This window comes from Eptesicus fuscus, chromosome 10, assembly GCF_027574615.1.
Source record: "Eptesicus fuscus isolate TK198812 chromosome 10, DD_ASM_mEF_20220401, whole genome shotgun sequence".
NCBI lineage: Eukaryota > Metazoa > Chordata > Mammalia > Chiroptera > Vespertilionidae > Eptesicus > Eptesicus fuscus.
Genome location: NC_072482.1, coordinates 67,168,952 through 67,191,273, shown reverse-complemented (window position 1 = coordinate 67,191,273; position 22,322 = coordinate 67,168,952). Strand labels below are relative to the sequence as shown.

Here is a 22,322-nt window from a genome sequence, read left to right as displayed (position 1 = left end):
TTTGCCCATTGAGTATGATGTTTGCTGTGGGTTTATCATAAATAGCTTTTATTATGTTGAGGTATGAGCCTTCTATTCCCACCTTGTTGAGAGTTTTTATCAAGAAAGGGTGTTGGATTTTGTCAAATGCTTTTTCTGCATCAATTGATATGACTATGTGATTTTTATCTCTCAATTTGTTTATGTGATGTATCACGTTTATTGATTTGCGGATATTGTACCATCCTTGCATTCCTGGAATAAATCCTACTTGGTCATGGTGTATGATCTTTCTGATGTACTGCTGGAGCCGATTTGCTAGAATTTTGTTGAGGATTTTGGCATCAATGTTAATGAGGGATATTGGCCTGTAATTCTCTTTCATTGAGTTGTCTTTATCTGGTTTTGGTATTAGGGTGATGCTGGCTTCATAGAAGGAGCCTGGAAGTGTTCCTTCCTCTTGAATTTTTTGGAATAGTCTGAGGAGGATAGGTTTTAGTTCTTCCTTGAAAGTTTGATAAAACTCTCCTGTGAAGCCATCTGGCCCCGGGCTTTTGTTTGCCGGAAGCTTTTTGATGACTGCTTCAATTTCTTCCATAGTTACTGGCATGTTGAGCTGTTTAGAATCTTCCTGATTGAATTTTGGAAGATTGTATTTTTCTAGGAATATGTCGATTTCCTCTAGGTTGTCCAGTTTGTTGGAATAGAGTTGTTCGTAGTATTTTGTAACAATCCTTTGTATTTCGTCGGGGTCTGTTGTTATTTCACCTCTTTCATTTCTGATTTTGTTTATTTGGGTCCTCTCTCTTTGCTTCTTGGTGAGCCTGGCTAGAGGTCCATCAATCTTGTTTATCCTTTCAAAGAACCAGCTCTTGGTTTTGTTGATCTTTTGTATTGTTTCTTTGGTCTCTATGTCGTTTATCTCCGCTCTGATCTTTATTATTTCTTTCCTTCTGCTTACACTGGGCTTATCTTGTTGCTCTCTCTCTAACTCTTTGAGTTGTTGGGTTAGGTAATTTATTACCATTGTTTCTTGTTTTTTGAAGTAGGCTTGTAGAGCTATGAGCTTCCCTCTCAGGACTGCTTTCATTGTGTCCCATAGATTTTGGATTGTTGTGTTTTCATTGTCGTTTGTTGCCATGATGTTTTTTATTTCTTCCTTGATGTCTTTGGTAACCCAGTCATGGTTTAATAGCATGCTGTTTAGTCTCCAAGTGTTTGATTTCTTTGGGTTGTTTTTATTGTAGTTGATTTCCAGTTTTATGCCACTGTGATCTGAGAAGATACTTGATATGATTTCTATCTTCTTGAATTTGGAGAGACTTTGCCTATGTCCTAACATATGATCTATCTTTGAAAATGACCCATGTGCACTTGAGAAGAATGTATATTCTGTGGCTTTGGGGTGAAATGTTCTGAAGATGTCGATTAATTCCATCTGTTCTAGTGAGTCATTTAGGATTGATGTTTCTTTGCTGAGTTTTTGTTTAGAGGATTTGTCCAATGGTGATAGTGGGGTATTGAAGTCTCCTACTATGATTGTATTACTGTCAATCTCTCCTTTGATATCTTCCAGGAGTTTTTTAATGTATCTTGGTGCTCCTGTATTGGGTGCATATATGTTTACCAGAGTTATTTCTTCTTGTTGGATTTCTCCCTTTAGTATTATGAAGTGGCCTTCATTATCTCTTGTTATGTCCTTCACTTTGAGATCTAATTTGTCAGATATAAGTATTGCAACCCCAGCTTTTTTTTCATTTCCATTTGCCTGGAAAACCTTTTTCCATCCCTTTACTCTCAGTCTGTATGCATCCTTTTTTTTGAGGTGGGTTTCCTGTAGACAGCAGATATCTGGGTTTTGTTTTCTTATCCAGTCTGTTACCCTGTGTCTTTTGATTGGGGCATTCAATCCATTTACATTTAAAGTTATTATTGATAGGTACTTATTTGACGCCATTTTTATTCTATACCCCTGTGTACCTTCTTTGCTTCCTATTTCTTTCTTTCTTTTTTTTTTTACAGCAGACCCTTTAGCATTTCTTTCATTGCTGGTTTGGTGGTGATAAACTCCCTTAGTCCTTTTTTGTCTGTGAAGCTCCTGATTTCACCTTCAATTTTGATTGATAGCCTTGCTGGGTACAGTATTCTTGGATTTAGACCCTTCCTTTGCATGACTTGGTATATTTCATTCCATTCCCTTCTGGCCTGATGAGTTTCTGTTGAGAAATCAGTTGCTAGTCTGATGGGGGTTCCTTTGTATGTAACTGTCTGTCTCTCTCTGGCCGCTTGTAAGATTCTTACTTTGTCGTTGGTGTTTGCCAACTTAACTATAATGTGCCTTGGCGTCGGTCTTTTGGGGTTCATTTTGCTTGGAACTCTGTGAGCTTCTTGGATTTGTGTGGGTTTTTTCTTCCCTATATCAGGGAAGTTTTCTGTTATTATTTCTTCAAACAGGTTTTCTATTCCTTGCTCAGTTTCCTTTCCTTCTGGCACCCCTATTATCCTGATGTTGTTTTGTTTTGTATTGTCCCGAAGTTCCCTTACGCTCTCCTCAATCTTTCTAATTTTTGTTTCTAGAAGCTGTTGTAATTGGGTATTTTTTTCCATCTTGTCTTCTAGCTCACTTATGCGGTCCTCTGCTTCATCTAGTCTACTCTTGATGCTTTCTATTGAGTTCTTTACAGCAGCGATGTCATTTTTCATTTCTTCTTGGTTCTTCTTCATTTCTTCTTGGTTCTTACTCATATTGTCGAATTTGTCTTCCATCCTTTTCAGCCACTTTATGACCATTTCTCTGAATTCTTTCTCTGATAGGTTGTTTGCCTCTAAATCATTTACTTCCTTTTCTGGTGATGCCTGCTTCTCTTTCCTGTGGGGGCTGTTTCTTTGTCTCCTCATGGTCTCTCTTCTCCGGATGTCTGGTTATATAGTTTTCTCTCTCTGGCGTTGATTTAAAGGTATAAAATACAACACAACCAGGCACAACAGACAAGGCACTGAACAGAATTGTATTCACGATATTAATAACCTCCAATAAAGGTAACCACCAGAGAAAGACAAATTAGGGAATAGGAGTGGAAGAAGGAGAGTAAAAAGAAAGAACAACAACGAAGAAAAAAAAACAACAACAAAGAGTGTGAATCTGAACTTGGGAAAAGAGCAGAAAGAAAGAAAAGAAATAACAGAAAAGAAAAAGAAAAGAAAAAAAAAGTAAGAGAGACAAGAATGATACTAAGAGAGAAAAGGGGAACAAACTATATATATGGGGAGTAAACTCCACTAGAACAACCACTATTCCCAGCAAATTCCAGCAACACGAGCCTGGAGATTAATACAAACTGCAACAGCAGCTAATATCAAGTGAGGCAAGGGAAAACAAAAGTAAAAAACAAACAAAAACAAAGCAAACAAAAGAACCAACCAAACCAACAAAAAGAATAATCAAAACAATCTCATAAAAAAGCATAAAAATTCAATCTAATCAACATTCAAGCAAACAACAACAAAAGGCCCGAGAGAAAAATAATTTTTTAAAGGTAGCGTAGAGAGAGGTTTGTATGGATTTGGAGCAGGGGGTTGGGAATTAGATATATAAGTAGGGTGAAGTTTTAGCAGGGAGTAAACTGAAAAAGTAGGGAAAATCTAAAGCCAGAAAGGGTTAAGATAAACTGGGGACCAAAAGGGGAAAGGTTAGGAGGAGAGTGATGGCATAATGTTAGCTTTGAGATAGGGTAAAGCGATTGTAAGGGAAAGATGCAAATCGAATGTAGGACACTAATCCAAAAATAAAAGAAAGAGAAAATCAAATGACATTAAAAAAAAAAAGTAAAATAATAGTAATAATAGTGCTGATTGAAAATAAAAATGTAATAATTAAAAAGGTGAAAATCAAGTGAGGAAAAAGAAAAAAATATTAGTTTCTTAAGTAAAAGATGCAAAAAATGAAAATAAAAAAATATGAGAATAAAAAATTTAAAAAATTGAAAAAAGAATTGAAAATTAAAAAATAGGAAGACTAAAATGTGCAGTAGCGGCTGTCATTCACTTCCTCTATTATTCTGTTTGGTACTCCTTTTTCCCAGTCTGGGCGGTATTTCAGTTCAGCTTCATTCCAGGGCTCCTCAGTGTTGGAAGCCAGTCCTGCTTTTTAAGCCAGCCCTGTCTTAATTTCTCGTATTTATTTTTGATTACACCAGAGACAATTAGCGTTTCAGCCCCTGGGTGGCAGTGTTTCTGAATTGACTTCCGGGCCTCTCTAGCTCTTTTTTCTTTTTTTTTTTCCCCTTCTATGGCACTCACTACCGGTTTGTGGAGGTGTGCGCCTCAGCGCTGCCTCTCTGATGGTCACACGCAGCTCTGGCCCCAGGTTCCGAAAAAACACCTTCCCCCTGCAGTCTTTCAGGGTTTCCACCTGGGTTTTTCTATGTATTGGGCTTAGCAATCAGAGTCGGAAAGAGCCCAGGTGTGCGGACCGTGGGTCTGTGCCCCAGACTAAGGAGCCTGCACTCCTTTGAAAATTCTTAGTCTGACCCTCCTCGTCAGATTAAAATGAGTTGCTTTCAAGAGGTCACTTCTGTTAGCAGCTCAGAAGACCCCCCTCCTCATTCACGGATCACGGCAGTTCCAACTGCCGCTGATTTTTCTAGGCACAGACCTCCCGGCTCCTGCCGGTCCTGCGGCTGCCGCGCTTCCCTCACTCAGCGCTTCCCTCACCCACCGCGGGGATTAGAAACCGCAGCTTATTTCTGACAAAATCTGACCTTTCCGTGGTGCAGTGAAGAGTTTCTTTGAATCCAAATGTTTGCACTGATAGGGGACTGGTGGTCTGGTGCTCCCAGCAGTTCAGTGTTTGCAGTTGTCGCGGAAAGTCAGGTTTCCACTAAAATCCTCCTTTCCTTGCAAGATGGCGAGGCGCCCGGCGAGCCCCTATGGCAGGTTTTTAGTAACTTTTGAAATAGGAAAGTTTGAATCATCCTGCCCTTCTATATTGTTCTCGTTATTTGGATCCCTTGAATTTCCATATGAATTTCAAGATTAGCTTGTAAATTTCTGCCCAAAAAAGACAGTTGGTGTTTTGATAGGCATTGCATTTAATCTCTAGATTCTTTTAGGGAGTATTGCTATTTAACAATATGAAATATTTCAGTCCATAAACATGGGATGTCTGTCCATTTAAATCTTCCTTAATATCTGTGAATAATGTTTTTGGTGTACATGCATTGCAATTGTTTTGTTAAGTTTATTTTTAATTATTTTATTTTTTGATGCTATTATAAATGGAAATTCTTAACTTTATTTCTCTAGTGTAATTGTCAACCTTTCAGAGATTATAACTAAAACCCTGGGTAAATCAATCATTGAGAGAGGTTATTTACTTTTACTCTCCTTCTCAATTCTTTCATCTCCTAAGGTCAGAACAAACCAAAGATTGGCCTCAAAAATTACTCATGTCCTCATTTAAGTGAATCAGTAACTAGGGAGTATGACCTAAAGGGCTTCTGGATTTGACATTCATCTCTAACGAAGAGATAAACAGGTATATTTTCTCTTCCTTGCTTAGCAAATGAAGCACATCATATAGTAATTAAAATTCACTCTAGTCAATGCCTATGGGGATTGCAAACCTAACTAAAAACTCAAGGGAGCTGGAATTGCAAAATGGTCTCATTAACAAAGTACGGAAGAGTAGCTTGCATGCATGTTTTGCCAACATAAAGTAGAATATTAAAATTGTTAGAAACATTCTTTCTCTCTCTGCAGTAGGCCCGTGCTTTCCCCTCTCTCCTTTGCTTCTCTGCCTTTCTTTTCCTAAGCTCAAAGTGCCCTTCTTTTGCCTCTGTAACTCCTTTTCTGAGCCCATGCAGCCTAGCTGGCTCACCTTTTCTACCTCTGTGTCTTTCTAAAGAAACTTTATTTTATAATTTGAAAAAAATAATTAAAACAATTTACTGATTTTGGGAATTTCACTACATCTTATTGATAAATTTTAGTATTGTTATGAAATCACTTAATGAGGCTTGCTTATAGTTTTAAAAGGATACTCTTGAGTTCATTAAGTATGTTTCAGGTTTAGAGATGCTTATAATTGTATCCCCAAGGCTTTGTGTCTTGAGTTTTCTGTGAAGAGGGAAAGGTGTTTGCTGAGCCAGATGTTCTGCAAAGAAAGACTTGTAAAATGCAAATAGTTTTCATCAATCTGAGATCTTGTTACCTCAAGGCTGAACTTGGGGAGAATCTGCTTTTGAACTCACTCAATTTGCTGTTGCCAGATCAGGTTCTTGCTGGTGATAACTTATTGCCACATGGGCCTTCCATATGGATAGCTCACATGACATCTGACTTCTCTTGAGCAATATAGCAAGATGAAAAGAGGGAGACAGAAAGAGAGAGAGAGAGAGAGAGAGAGAGAGAGAGAGAGAAGAGAGAGAGAGAAAGAGAGAGAGAGAGTAAGAGAGAGAGAGAGGGAGGTAGGGAGGGAGGGAGTGAGAGGTCATGGTTTATTTATAATATAATCATAGAAGTGATGTCTCATTGCTTTTGTCATTAGAAGCATATCACTAGGTCCATTGGCATGAGGGGAGGGGAATGCACAAGAGATTGAATACCAGAATGCGAATGATCTTAGGGGCTGTCTATTACAGAGGTAGAAACAGAACTACAGTACTTGCATTTGTAATTTACTTTTTTTAAAATAAGAATTTGGCTTGTATTCATTTTATGGTCTTGTTTTTAAAACTATTGAGGAATCATGGTGAAGCTTTTGCAATGGCACCATTAAAAGACATAAGTACCCTCTGCTAGCATCATCACTTTTGTTTTCTGAGATTTGTAGCAGATACTTATTATAACCTCTACTTTTCTCTGAATGTCATCCATTCAAAAAGCTTTAGGAAAGTCTGTCTCTATTTGTGTGAATATACCTATCCTAGAGGCCCGGTGCATGAAATTTATGCACAGGTAGGGTCTCTAGGCCTGGCCAGCGATCAGGGCTGATCAGGGCCTTCCGGCTGCCAGCTGGAGCCTTCTTTCCCTGGCTGCTGGCTGCTGGTCAGGGCCTTCCTTCATTCCACAACACCCCCTGGTGGTCAGTGCACATCATAATGAGCAATCAAACTCCCTGTCTCCTGGTTGAACCCCCAAGGTGACACTTTGCATGTTAGCCTTTTATATATATATAGATAGGTGATGTTTCTTGGTTGGATTTATTATATTACCCAAGAACCTTATGGAGCAGTATATTAAAAACAGAAGCATTTTACTTTATAGAAGTTTGTTTACTTTATAGAAGTTGGTTTTTCTTCAAAATGGTAAATAGTAAAAGTAAAACAATACAATACACATAAAAATAAATGCAGAATTTATCTCATAAATCCAAAATACCCTCTTCTGGCTCATTGAAATTTAAAAAAATATCACAAACTGGAGTTTTCAAATCTTTATTTTATTATAACCTTTATTTCATATTACAAGGAAACTAACAAATGACTGGTTTATCCTCCTAGTGGGATAAGAAATGCTTAATGTCTCCCCTAAAGATAATGAGTTATATTGGGATTTGAAAATATACTGTTACATTTAACAGAACATACTGGAACACTTGGTTTATGCACACACATCTATAATAATAAAAGCATAATATGCTAATTAGACGGGACAGCCGAATGGCCTTTTGGACATCCTTCTGGATGTTCTTCCGGACAACCTTCCAGATGACCTTCCGGATAAAGCTGGGACTGTGAGGGCCGAGGCAAGTAGCCATGGCTATGAGGGCTGAACCCCTTGCATGAATTTCATGCATTGGGCCTCTAGTATGTTATAATAGCTTTGTGGCTTTGAAAAAACCTCTAACCCTCCTTCCGCATTTATGAAAGGAAGACAAATAATATTACCAAATATCATACCCATCTTTTAAGTATTCTGTTGATTAAATGATAAAATAGAAGCATGATAAGTCTAGGGCCTCTATTTAGCTCATTGCTGAATCCCTAGTACCCCTATAACAGTGTCTGGAACTTAGTAGGTATTCAGTACATATTTGACATTAAATAACTCTGGCCAATTTAGTACCTGACAGACAGAAACATTCAATAAATGTTGGCAATTGTGAGGATCTATTCAACAATATAGTTGATTTTTCTTAAGTCAGTGAGGATCTTTTAACCAGAAATAGTCAATCAGAAATTTTAGAACCACCTAACAGGAGCAGGAAGAGATTTCTGTATTAGGAGATTTATTGGTCTGCACAGTTTTAAGTCATGCTATGTTGTTATTGCTTTTTTTAGAATTGATGGATCAATAGTCTTACCTCCATTTTGAAGATTAAAGAAAATAGTTGTAGTTTTAATGCCTCCCCATGGGGCTTATCTTGTCAATGGGGGTGAAGAAGTCAATATTAAAGACTTAGAGATCCTGACTTACTTAATTTTTGGTTTAGATCACTTGCTTCTATCTCCTCTAGAATCAATAGCTCAAAAATATTTGAAAGAAAAAAAATCTACAAGTTTTCCTTTAAGTAAATTAAATATAGTTATTTCATGTTTTCTAAGCAATAAGGAAATTGTATATATTATATACCAAAATAATTAATTGATTTAGTAAATTTTTAGAAGACACAATTATATCTTTTAACTAATTTTTCTAAATTGACTATTAAATTAGATCAAATAACTGCTCTAATAGAATAGTTTTTGATTAGCAGCCATAAGAGTTGGAAATACTTGAATTCTGACTCCAACTTCCCCACTCATGCTAAAAGACCTTGAGGAAGTTCTGCAATCATTCTATAAGGAAGCACAATACTAGTACCCACCATCAGGGCTACTGCAGCCTTGAATGGAGGTAATGGAATTTAAATACTGAACAGAATTCTCCTGCCTGCCATTAAGCCAATACATGTTAGCAAAAATTTTAGTCACATTACTAATGGACTCTGAGCTTTCTTTTATTCCTGAAGCATTATGTATTTGCTCAAGTCTGTAAATTTCCAAATGCAGCACAAAGACAGGAAGCAACCAAATAAGGGAGCCTTCTGTGTCTGACCTTTAGACCATTGTTCCAACATATGATTTCCTAGTCCCAACCCAGTGGAGTAACAAGAATTGACATGTACTAGTATTCCCACTGTGCCTTTCTCTGACAACTCATAGCAGCTAGAATAGAACAAGGTAAAATAGGCTGAGTTACTTTTTAATCTTAAAAATTTTAGATTCTCTTTCTGCTTGACATGTTCTGAAAGTAGTTTGCACAAATTAAATTTCATTTCCTTCCTCTAGGATACTATTAAAATGTGTTCTTAAATTTTGTTCTCTTTTATTTTCTATAAAGCTCAATGTCTATATTTTTTATATGTGTAATGTTCCTAAATTTCTATTTCAGAAATTTTATAGCATATTAAAAATTGATATTGACATATTTGCAACTAATCTAAGCCAAATAACTTATGAGTGACATTTTTTAAACATTAATCTCATCATTTTATCAGTTATCATTACTTATATTGGATCTTTGCCTTCACTGGATTTTTTTTTCACTTACTCATTAAATGTTTTATATATATATATATATTAAATATATATATATATATATATATATATATATATATATATATATATTGCAATTGCAATTTCAGCTTGGCCATTTCTAATTTTTGCCTTGTAAATACATTTTAAATCAAAGTTATAGCCAAGAAAAATTACTATGAAAGACCACTTCCTCATAGTTATATAAGTATTGTTCTTTATAGGTCAAAGATGATAATTTATTTCATAGCAGGCTTACAGAATTCTTCTCTTTTGGGTATTATTTTGATAAACTTTACTTTTTAGAATGGTTTTTAGAACAGATTTACAGAAAATTTGTTAATAGTACAGATAGTTCCCACTACCCAGCATTTAGTATCTCACATTTTATTATGATTAGTGAATCAATATTGATACATTACTATTAACCAAAGTCCATATTTTATTCGTATTTTTAAAGTTTTTAGCTAATATCCATTTTCTGTTCTAGGATACACATTACATTTAGCTGTCATGTCTTCTTAGGCTCCTCTAGGCTGTGACAGTTTCTCAGACCTCCTTTATATGTGATGACAGCTTTGAGGAGTACCAGTCAGGTATTTTGTAGAATGTTATTCAACTAGTATTTGTCTGATGTTTTTTTCTCATGATTTGACTGGAGTTACATGTTTTTGGGAGTAAGACCACAGAGGTAAAGTACCATCCTCATTGTATCATACCAAGATTTAGTAAATACTATCAACATGCTAATCCTTGTTGATATTGAATCTAATGATCTACTTTGTGTATATTAAAAAAATAATCTGCTTTTTTTTAATTTCTTTTTTTTTATTGTTTAAAGTGTTCCATATGTCTCCTTTTCCCCCTCATCAACCCCTCCCCAGCCACTTCCACCCCTCCAGGACAAGCCGCCACTGCCCCAGCGTCCATGTCCATTGGTTATGCTAATATACATGCATACACGTCCTTTGATTGATCTTTTACATCTCCCCCCTACCCCCCCTGACCCCTGCCTTCCCTCTGAGGTTTGACAGTCTGTTTGGTGCTCCTCTGTCTCTGGATCCATTTTTGTTCATCAGTCTATGTTGTTCATCATATTCCATAAATGAGTGAGATCATGTGATATTTATCTTTCTCTGACTGGTTTATTTTGCTTAGCATAATGCTCTCCAGTTCCATCCATGCTGTTGCAAATGGTAAAAGTTCCTTCTTTTTATAGCAGCGTAGTATTCCACTGTGTAGATGTACCACTGTTTTTTTAATCCACTCATCTGCTGATGGGCACTTAGGCTGTTTCCAAATATCTTAGGTATGGTGAATTGTGCTGCTATGAACATAGGGGTGCATTTGTCCTTTCTGATTGGTGTTTCTGATTTCTTGGGATATATTCCTAGAAGTGGGGTTACTGGGTCAAATGGGAGTTCCATTTTTAACTTTTTGAGGAAACTCCATACTGTTCTCCACAGTGGCTGCACCAGCCTGCATTCCCACCAGCAGTGCATGAGGGTTCCTTTTTCTCCGCATCCTTGCCAGCGCTTGTAGTTTGTTAATTTGTTGATGATAGCCATTCTGACAGGTGTGAGATGATACCGGATTTTCGTTTTGATTTGCATCTCTCGGATGATTAGTGAGTTTGAGCATCTTTTCATGTGTCTCTTGGCCTTCTGTATGTTATCTTTTGAAAAGAGTATATTTAGGTCCTTTGCCCATTTTTTGATTGGATTGTTTATCTTCCTTTTGTTAAGTTGTATGAGTTCCCTGTAAATTTTGGAGATTAAAAGCTTATCGGAGATAACATTGGCAAATATGTTCTTCCATGCAGTGGGCTTTCTTGTTGTTTTGTTGATAGTCTCTTTTGCTGTCCAGAAGATAATCTGCTCTTTTAAAGGTCATGCTTTTTTGGATACCAAATGTCTATACAGATGTTGTGTTAATGCATTCATATTTGGGACTATCTGCTCCAGACCAACCTTCCCCTGCTTCATTCCAAGCATCATCTACTGGCACTGCTCAAGGTGAAGCTGAGTGAGAGGTATCCCTGTGATTTTAATTCAAAGCCCTCAGTCCACCCAAGGAAGGATTCTAGTCTGGGCTAGAGGTACAGGAATGAAAGTGGGGGGTTGAGTATAATACATTGGAAGAGGATTTTATAATAAATAGACACTGGTCCAAACCTAGACAGGGGGCTCTTAGTAATCTATTTTCAGATAGTAAGTAAAGTACCAGACTACAAACTACTGGAGAATTACAGTTATACAAATTGGGAAAATAGAGTGTGTTGAAGAAAATAAAATCAGCACTCTCATTTGCACATTTGTTCTTAGAGCTAACCCTGGGACCACAATCTAGACCTAAGGCAGCAAGACTAATTTCAGACCCCACTGTCAGAAATGCACCGGTTACTCAGGGCAGAACAAAGCTGGGCTGGGCTTGCAGAGAGATGACCTTGGTGTTACCAGCTAAACATTTGGAGAAGGAATGGGCTGGTTTCAGTATAGTGTCAATAGATTGAACACTCTGCTTATTCATTTACATGAGAGGAAATTGAAGGACAAGGTACCCATTGTTTAATTTGTACAAGTGGGTAGCATGCCCAGAATTAGAACTCACATCCTCAGTTTTCCTAGTCTCTATTCCTTTTATCTTCCTAGAGTTTTTATAAATCTTTATAAAAGTTTATTTACATTTTGTACTATTTGTTTAAGTCATATCTATTTTATCCAGATATTCTATTTTAATTGTTTTTTTGTGTGTGTTTTTTTTACATTATAGGACCAACTTCTATAAGGGCTTTATTAGATTTTGTTATTGCTTATATTAGGCATCAGATTTTCTATTTACACATTAGTTTATTTTCATTGATGATGAAAGGGCAAAACTAAGCTTTTGTCTATTTTCATTGATTATGCAAAAGAGAAAAATAGTCCTCACTGATTTTCAGATCATCATATATATATATATATATATTTGCGTGAAAGCAAATATATATATGCTTTCATGCACAAAACAAATTATATATTAGAACCCTTGGGGAGATAAATATGAAATACAAATTGTATGGGGTGATATATATCAACTGATGAGTTTCTTTCTACTTCTTCTATTTTAAGAAAGAACTGACTGGTTTTTGTCCTGTGGGTTTTGCAACTTTAATAATTTCAATTTTTTCTCTTTTTTAAATAAAAAATGGACTGTAGCATCCCAATGTCATGAATTTAAAGTTTATTAAAATTGGTTTTCTTCATAGGACCTTTACAAGCTTTTTATGGTTTATTCTTTCTAGCCCACAGCCTGGTTGTTCTTTTAATAAACTGAACTTTAGCTATAGAATGATAAAAAAAAAGAGTACTATCCTAATATGTGACTTGAAGCAAAATTGACTTTTGAGTAAGAACTCACTTTCAATAATTTAAAAAGTAGAACTTCTGATTAGCTCTAGTTATAATGGCTAAAGAGACATAATCCTGGTTTAACTAGAAATAACCTCAACATGATGACACACTTAAAACTCATAGGTTATGAAATATAAAATTATAATAAAACATCTGCTGGGGAGCATTTAGACCAAGAAAAGAATGACACCATTTTCACTTCCCATCAACTGAGGATAATTTTTTAAAATTAATTTCACTGGGGTGTCATTGGTCAATATGTTCATATAGGTTTTAGGTATGGTTTTCCATGTATATTGCACCATGTGTCTACTACCCAAAGTCTAATCTTTTCCTGTCACCATATAGTAGGACCTCCTTCTCCCCTCACCCTCTTCCCTTTGACAACCACCACACTGCTGTTTGTGTTCATTAGTTTCAGTTTTATATCCCACATATGAGTGAAATCATATGGTTCTTAGCCTTTTCTGACTGACTTATTTCACTTAGCATAATATTCTCAAGGTCAATCCATGTTGTTCCAAATGGCAAGAAAGGATGAGGATAATTTGTTTTGTTTTTCCCTTTCTCCATTTATAATCCACAAGCTGCTCCAGATGTACTTTGTAGCTGTGACACTGGTGACACCTGCATCCATCAATCATACTTAATATCAAAACAACATACCTAGGTACCAAGCCTCCCTGAAAAATTATAATGCTTTCATTAATCTTGGTAGCAAATGTCAGTGTTTATTGTTCCAGGGTCGTGAGCAAAGGTTTAAGCTTGATAAAGACATATTCTTTGATAAGTTATCTTGGGGTTTTGATGCATGAGTGTTATCTTGTTCTGTAAATTAACAGCCTTCCTTTTCTGTGCCTAATGGTCTCTATCTCTGAGAAGACAGCTCTGGCTTTGCTTCTGCTATGCCAGAAAGGGAGCAGCAGTGGCAGTAAGGAGGCTTTCTTCTCTACCAATGGCCAGAGACCTGAGAACAAAAACTCATTTCCCTTTGGTGATAAATGTAGTCTATCTGACAAGATGAAAAGTCCTGATCACCCTCCTACATCAGGGCCTAGAGGTCAAGCATGTCAGTCCCACAGTCTGGGGCTACCTATAATCAGGTGCTAGTGTATTCACCAACAACCAAGTTCAGGTGATTTATCTTGCAACCTTGCACGAGGCACTCCTTTTCCTAAGCTGCCTCACAGAGAGGGGGCAGCATGATGAGAAGGATCCTGCTCTCAGAGGTATGGGGGTTTCAGGTACCGCACCATGCTCTTTAAATTTGCCACATACTCATCCAGTGGGGTGTGCTGCTTGGGATTCTCATCTTTTAGTGTACTGTCATTGGCACCAAAGAAAATTTTAACTGTACTGGGTTATCCAAAATGTTCCCTTTCCTGATTAATCTTGGAAGGATAATTTTGGCCCATCTAGAATGATAGTCTGAATATCCACGATTCAGAACATCACATTTTCAGACCAGCTTGTCAGCCAGTGATGCACCCCCTCTACCCTGCTGGAAAGACAATTTCCACATGGCTTGGATATGGGGTGTCTGGAAGGAGACAGGCTGGGGCTGGTGAGGCAGGCAGGGTGATCAACTGAGGATAATTTGCACTAACACACCTCAGATACACAAATAGATGTGTAGTGCATGTGGATAACAAAAGCATTTCAAGAGATTGCAGTGAATACAAAATGATCTTAGAAGGAGGCTAGGGAACTTGGAATGTTCACACCTAACTTGCCACCTCTTAAAAACAAAAAAATATCCACAAACTCTCCAAAGAGTAATGGTGAGAAATGAAGTATTGTAGGCACTGAATAATGAAGTCTTCATGATAGTTAAACAAAATACGTTTTATGTCCTCACCGTAAGTTATGAACATGGTCAAGATCAAGAAGAAAACTCCAAATAACTTAGTTTTCAAATAATAAAAGGGGAGATGTATATCCTTAACTTGTCACTGTGTTGAATATAAGTGCACTCTGTCATGATTACCATTGTATTCCCAGTATATCTACAGTACTTATTATAACTATTTAATATATTTTTGTTGACTGACTTCTGGGGGGGGGAAATATTGGTACAAATTGAAATAACAGCAGAATATTAGAAATTCGTAGGTTGACTCAGAATATTATTTTAGCTCAAGCAGTTAATTTCTCCCTTCTCCCAAACCATGAGTAAGTTGAGTAGTTTTGTCTCCTTGTCCCTTCTTTTCAAATGTACTGTGGACCAAATGTCTGATTCTAGTGAAAAGAGGAGGCCAATAAATATTGGGTCAAGATGATTGACAATAATTATCAATTTGTAGTCATTTTTGAGAAATTTTTAAATAAAAGTGGGAAGAAAAATATAGTTAGTAAGAGTAAATAAAATATTATTTTTGGAACAGAGTAATATAATTTATAGGGAAATAAAATAAGCAAAGAAATAATTAAAAAGGAAAGTGATTGAGAAAGTGTAGATGTTTTAGTCATAAAAAGTTGTGAAGAGCTTTATCAAGAATTTCCATACCTTAGCTAAAAAGTTCTCATTTCATTGAAAGTAAGCTGATTGTACATATGCAAAATTACTAGTCTACTTTGTTACTGTTAACTTTAACCTTTTCACTCTCATCTCATTTTCACAGGATATACTTTAAAATTCTTTGAGGTGAACCATATAAGTTTTACCACATAGGGTTTGAAAACAGATTTATTTTAGTAATAATCAGAAAAGATCAGAAGGTTGATTGCTAGAGTGATTTTGTTCTCTAAGAAATTGTTTCTCTCTGAAATATGTATGTCTCCTAGGGTTCTCTTTAGTAGAATTGCCAAACAACAGGTGGATGAAACTTTTCCTCTTTTGAATTTGTCTTGATTGCAATAAATTACCTAATTTCATTCCTCAGTTCTCCCTAAGTCAGTTACAGCTGTACATGCAACATTATCTGAATTTAAAATATAGTTAAAAAAATCATTCATTTGAATATCCTATCGGAAGAACAGGCAAAATTCTGATGGTAATGATTACTTGCCCATTTTTCTTGCTCTTTAAAGAAAATACTTGGCAAAACTACATAAATGTGCTTTAAACTTTTGACTATTAGCTCATCCATGTAGGATTCATTCTCAGAAAAACTTTTTCTTAGCTTTGCTAATTGGAGTACACATTTTTAGCATCACAGATTTGCATATAAGTTTGTTTTTTTCCTGAACCAAAATGAATCATGGTAGTTGAAAATATAAAATGAGTTATAGATGCTGGGGTTAAATCAATAAAATATTTCACTCTAACACTGTCTTTGAAGAAAGTCACTAATCAGGGACAAAGTATCATAGGCAAACCAGTTATCAATATTTCCTCATAAAAATTGGTAATAAAAAATACTGGTTTTGCCTTATTCAGAGTATCAGTTTGGTTACTACAATAAAATGAAACTAACAATCTGGAGGTAGGCACTGCAAAGCTACAAGGGCAGCTCTACTCTATGAGGTCTTCTAGAAATTCAAGTTCCTTCTCGTTGCTGTTCAGTCATTCTCTCAGATATTGTGCTCATCTGCAAAGTTCAAGAGGGATCACTATCCCATCTATGTCCAGTTTGGGAAAGAAAAAAGAAGACAAGTAAAGAACTTTTCCCTTTAAGAGCAGTCCATGGAAGCTCTACACATCCATCACTATCCTCATATCTCATTGACAAGAACTTTGTCACAGTGCCATAGTTAGCTGCATGAGAGATTGAGAAGTTTGTTCTTTCTTTTGGTTGGGCTTGAGTCCACCTAGGAACTCATTAATCAAGACGGAGAAAATGGCCTGGATGACATGGCTCAGTGGTTGAGCGTCAATCTATGGACCAGGATGCCTGGGTTATGGGCTTGATGCCCAGTGCAGGAGCAAGCTGATCAGTGATTCTCTATCATCATTGATGTTTCTCTCTCTCTATCCCTCTCTGAAGTCAATAAAAATATATATTAAAGGAAAGAAAAGAATGGATTTTAGGAGGCAACTATCACTTTCTTTCCTACTTACCAGTTCTTAGAGGCTATGAATATTAGCTGATAAAACAGTAAAAATAGTAGTTACTGGTCTTGAAATCAGCTACCAGGACCTGGATGGGAATATAGCTAAAGGATTATAAATACATCCTCGAATTTTAGATTCTATATATAAAAAGAGGCTAGAATTAGATGATCTCTGTGTTATTTTTCTATACCTTGTATTATGGTCTTAAAATTATTCTTTGTATCTTCCTTAAGTAATTCTGTGATCCTCATCTAGAATTTTTGTACCTAGGGTGATTGTGTGATGTTATCCTGTTTAATCTGGATACTTTTCTTTCCTTAGTCAATTTCTTTCCTTAGTCTGACTCCTGTGGTTGGCACTTCCAATTATTATTTTCTTTTATGTCTCTTGCTTATGGCATAAATATTTACATGTTGGTAATTTCTTTGTGTGGTTACTGTAAAACAGGGAACACATTTGAAAAGGGAAAGATATACCTCAGAAGTATGGCAATAATCAGGCCATCTAGTCTGTAAATCACAGCTGGAGTGGGTGTTTAAATAGGTCTCCTCCCCACTGAGAACCCTGAAGCAGTGTAAAATGTAGGACCTGGAACATGGCTGGATTTAACCAAGAATTCAATATTAAAATGGGTCACCTCAGACATTAACACTTGTCAGATGATAAAGTTTAATAGGATTATCATAAATCTTGGGTTCAGCCTATTCACTTAGCTTCTACCTATCTTGTTTTAAATTAGTTTGAAAACAACAGAGAGGGATACAATTACAGTCACACAATTGATCTTTGAATCAGAGGAAATGTGATTCAACCTCCATTACAAAGCAGAACTAACTCTCTTCAACTTCTCAAACATTCTCACACTCTTTCGGTTTGATTGGAAACTCACTGCCTTCTGAGACAGCTTATTGTTCTATTGTTTTCAATATTGAGAAACCCTCTCATTTTGTGCAGGAATCTCTTTTCCATTTTTCAATGATATACATTTGAATTATCTGGGGGGCCTCTTTAAATGCTGATATCCACTCAATTGCATTCTTCTTGATTTGGAGTTTTATTATTTAAACCCCAAATGCCTGCATGAATTCAGTTCCATTAACCAAATCTTTATTAAATGCCTGTGGTAAGCAAATCATTGATTTCTTATACCTATGTATTTCTATTAGTCAGATGGGCTATGTTATGCTGTAGTAACACACAACTCTACTGTCACAGTGGCTTAAAACAACAAAGATGTAGGGCTCTCATTACCTATCATCTCAGGTTTGTGGAGTTCTGCTTCATGTTGTTTTCATTCAGGGATGTGGAGCTTGATGCAGTTTTCATGATCTGTAAGGTTGCTGCTTAGCATGGAAACAGGGAGGAATATATTGGAGTACTTCCATTGAGAAACTTTCACCCTAAAGAGACCACATAGCTTCCATTCACATTTCACTGGATAAACGTTGTATTATGAAAGGGAAGTGAAATCCTACCATGTGTCTGAAAGAAGGCAAACCAGAAATATTCATTCTGCAATAAAATATTAATGATAACATGTAATATTTGTTAAAATAAATTGTCACTTGTCTTTCTAAATTAAATTTATTAAGGTGACATTGGTTACTAAAATTATAGGTTTCAAGTGTACAATTCTATGATACATTATCTGTATGTTGCATTGTATGCCCATCACCCAAAGTCAAATCTTCTTTCATTACCATATATTTGACCCCCTTGACCTTTTACTACCTTTCCACTGGTAACCACCATACTGTTGTTTGTATCTTATGAGTTTTTGTTTGTTTTTCTTGTTCGATGGTTCATTTGTTGCTTTCAGTTTTATATCCCACATGTGAGTAAAATCATCTGGTTCTTGACCTTTTTATTTAATTTTAAATTGATTTTGAGAGAGAGAGAGAGAGAGAGAGAGAGAGAGAGAGAGAGAAAGAGAGAGAAACATCATTGTGAGAGAGAAACATTGATTAGTTGTCTCGCACATGTGCCCCAGCTGAATTTGGAACCTACAACCTGACCGGGAATTGACCTCACACCCTTTTGGTGTCTGGGATGACACTCTAACCAACTGAGTTGCACCAACTTTTTATGTCTGACTTATTTCACTTAGCATGAATTCTCAAGATCCATTCATGTTGTTGCAAATGGCAGTATTTTATCTTTTCTTATGGCTGAGTAGTATTCTGCAAAATATACTTAACTCTTCCCAGGGAGACAACCCAAAAGCCCCATCCAGTGATACACAAGTCTCAGACAAAGATATCTGGATAATAAGCAGTAGCCTGCATATCAGGTCTGAATATGGCTCCTTTTGATCTGAAGACGTGAATTTAAAATATAAGCTAATTTACCACCACAGTCCCTTTATGCCCTGGTAAAAGTAGCATAGGATTATTTCATCAAACATTCCTATTTGTAAAGGGGATAACGAAAGACAGACAGCAGATGCTGGTCTGGTCCAGAGCAATTCTGTTATAAAATAGAACCCAAATTGTGAAGGCAGTCTCCCTTAGTGTTGGAGAGCATTACTTGCACAGACCTGGTTCCGCTCCCTGACAGTAGCCCCCTTGTCTATAGTTCTCTGGGGCCCTCTGGGACATTCTTCATTTTCTTGTGATTTTTTGTGAGCACACCTGAAAAATTGGTGTAGGAGTATATCCTGTCTTTCAGGCCTGAGCAGCTTCCTAAGTCCCCTTTTTGTCTGCAGATGATTGACAGTTCAAGGACTGATTTAAGCCAAGATCAGTGGCAGTCTTTTTTAGTCCAGAGTGGTGATTCTTAATGGCAGTAAAATCCTCTGAAAACTTTGAGGGTGTCGTATTTACTTGATTCCAATCAGCGCATTGTGCTAGCAATTCCACCCACAGTTCTTTGTAAAACATGGTATTAGGATAGCTATATTTTTTAGCTTTCCCATACTCAGATCTCTAAATTTTGACTTTCACCAAGAAGATGAAAGACCTGTATACTAAAAATTGTAAACACTGATAAAATAAATTGTGAAAGATGTAAATAAATGGAAAGGTGTAAATAAATCTGTGACCATAGATTGGAAAATTAATATTAAAATGTCCATACATACCACCCAAAACAATCTACAGATTCAGTGTAATTCATATCAACATTTAAATGGTGATATTCACAGAAATAGAACAAACATTCCTAAAGTTTGTATGGAACCACAAAAGACTCTGAGTAGCCAAAGTAATCTTGAGAAAAAGAAAAAAACTAGAGGCATCATACTTCCTGAAATTAAACTATATTACAAAGCTATAGTAATCAAAACAGTCTGGCATTGGCATAAAAGCAGACTGATAGATCAAAGGAACATAATAGAAAGCTCAGAAGTAAGCCCATGCATATCTGGTTAATTAATTTTTGATAAAGGAGCCAATATGCGATGGAGAAATAATAGTCTCTTTAATAAATGGTGTTGGGAAAAGTGGACATCTACATCCCCCAAAATGAAACCTTATAGTCCAGTGGTTCTCAATCTTCCTAATGCCGCGACCCTTTAATACAGTTCCTCATGTTGTGGTGACCCCCAACCATAAAATTATTTTCATTGCTACTTCATAACTATAATTTTGCTACTGTTATGAATCGTAATGTAAATATCTGTGTTTTCCGATGGTCTTAGGCAACCCTGCTAGCGGTTCTCAAACTGTGGTTCTCAACAGATCCACTGGTTGAGAACCACTGCTGTAGAGCCTCAGACCATCGGAAAACACAGATACTTACATTACGATTCATTAACAGTAGCAAAATTACAGTTATGAAGTAGCAATGAAAATAATTTTATGGTTGGGGGTCACCACAACATGAGGAACTGTATTAAAGGGTCACGGCATTAGAAAGGTTGAGAACCACTGCCTTATACCATACACAAAAATCAACTCTAAATAGATCAAAGACTTGAGTTTAAGACCTTAAACTAAATATAGGTGATAAGCTCCCTGACATCAGTCTTAGCAAGGATTTTTAAAAATCTGATTTCAAAGCAAAGGCAACAAAAGCAAAAATAAGTGGGATTATATAAAACTAGAAGCTTCTGCACAACAAAGGAAACCATTAGCAAAATAAAAAGGCACCCTATGTAATGGTAAAAAATATTTGCAAACCACATATCCAATAAATGGTTAACTCCCAAAATATACAAGGAAATCATATAACTCAATAGCAAAACAAACGAACAAATAACATGTCTTAAAAAGGGCAAATGACTAAACAGGCATTTTATTTCCAAAGAAGACATACAAATGTCCAACAGGAACATGAAAATGTTCCCAATATCAGCAGTCATCAGGAAAATGCAAATCAAAACTACATTGAGATATCACCTCAAACCTTTTAGGATGTCTATTATAAAAAAAGACAGGAAATAACAAATACCAGTGAGGATGTAGAGAAAAGAAAGCCTTTGTACATTTGGTGGTAATATAAAGTAGTACAGCCACTAGGAAAACAGTATTCAAGTTCCTCAAGAAATTAAATATAGCGCAACCATATGATCCAACAATCTTAATTCTGGATATATATTCAAAGGATATCAAATCATTATCTCAAGATATTTGTACTCCCACATTCAAAGCAGCATTACTCACAATAGCCAAGATATGGAAACAACCTTACTATCTGTCAATAGATAAATTGATAAAGAAAATATCATATGTATATGTGTGTGTGTGTGTGTATATATATATATATATATATATATATATATATATATATATATATATATATATATATTGGATATTATTCAGCCTTAACAAAGAAGGGGCCTGGACCAGGTGGCTCAGCTGGTTGGAGCGTCATCCAAAAAGTTGCAGGTTTCTATTCTGGGTCAGGGCTAGTACAGGAGGCAACTGGTTGGAATTTCTCTCTATGTTTCTGTCTCTGTCTATATCTCTCTCTTACCTTTCCTCTCTCCCTAAAAATCAATAAAAACACGTATCCTCTGATGGTCTGTGTACTAATGTGATTCATCCAATAGAATTGTGAGTTCCTTGAGGGCAATGACTAGGTCTCATTTGTATTTGTTTCCCAAGCATTCAGAAGAGTGTCCTGCACAGACAAAGGTGGCTGTGCTAACAATGAATGACGGGGTTATGGAATGATTTCTTTGAGGGGGTTCCTTCCTCTCTACTCTATCCTTTTATTGCTTTGATTTCCAACTTAAGCCAGAGCGTTTCACTCAGCCCTTTACTAGTTAACTTCAGTAGCCAGAGTGGATTTTCTTTGCTTCTAACACTCCTCTGATTTCAGGGTCTTTACATGCGGTCAAGTTTGACGCTTTTACCTATATTGGAGGGAGAAAACATTGACTTCTCTTTTTTCACATTAATTGATTTTCTATTAATTAATTTTTGGTTCAGCATTACCTCTCTTACTTGCTCCCACTTTTCTCCTTTTTTAGGTATTTTATTCACTTCTCTATGCCTC

The 22,322-nt window shown here is 36.2% G+C and overlaps 1 protein-coding gene and 1 pseudogene across 1 annotated transcript in view; one reads left to right on the top strand and one right to left on the bottom strand.

The window, feature by feature from the left end:
- The window catches only part of GRM1 (glutamate metabotropic receptor 1), a 307,099-nt gene that overhangs the window by 115,908 nt on the left and 168,869 nt on the right, over positions 1-22,322 (top strand). The gene's annotated exons all lie outside the window — the stretch shown is intronic.
- On the bottom strand, positions 13,708-14,411 carry LOC114230996 (isoamyl acetate-hydrolyzing esterase 1 homolog; annotated as a pseudogene).